This window comes from Pundamilia nyererei, unplaced genomic scaffold, assembly GCF_000239375.1.
Source record: "Pundamilia nyererei isolate P.nyererei 1_Seehausen unplaced genomic scaffold, PunNye1.0 scaffold04778, whole genome shotgun sequence".
NCBI classification, from domain to species: Eukaryota; Metazoa; Chordata; class Actinopteri; order Cichliformes; family Cichlidae; genus Pundamilia; species Pundamilia nyererei.
Window position 1 is genome coordinate 1 of NW_005192179.1, and position 379 is coordinate 379.

The following is a 379-nucleotide window of genomic DNA, read 5'->3' on the forward strand; positions in this document are numbered from 1 at the left end:
AGCTGCGATGGCCGGGAATCGAACCCGGGTCAACTGCTTGGAAGGCAGCTATGCTTACCACTATACCACCATCGCTGTAAACACATCTGGAATCAAGCTTCTGTTGAGTCATCAGTTTATATGAGGGTATAAAAACAGCAAGAAGTAAAGAAACATGACCAAAAGTTGGTTTTGTTAGAAACCACAAGATTGTATGTCTTCTAATCTTGAAGAGCTCCCTCACCAAAGCACAGGCCTTGGTTGGGAAATAAACAGATGTGGCAAAAGCAAAGACATTCTTTAGTTAAAAATACAGATACTTGTGTTAAAGTTAAGTACCGATCAATTGTTTTACTCAAATAAAAGAAAATCAGTAAAATCAGGCTGTGAAATGTACTCA

At 38.8% G+C, this 379-nt stretch overlaps 1 non-coding gene across 1 annotated transcript; it reads right to left on the minus strand.

Annotated features, from left to right (window-relative positions):
- Nucleotides 1-3: 3 nt before the first annotated feature.
- On the minus strand, nucleotides 4-75 carry trnag-ucc (transfer RNA glycine (anticodon UCC)). The gene has a single exon. It is a non-coding gene; the product is annotated as a tRNA-Gly (tRNA).
- Between the last annotated feature and the right edge of the window lie 304 nt (nucleotides 76-379).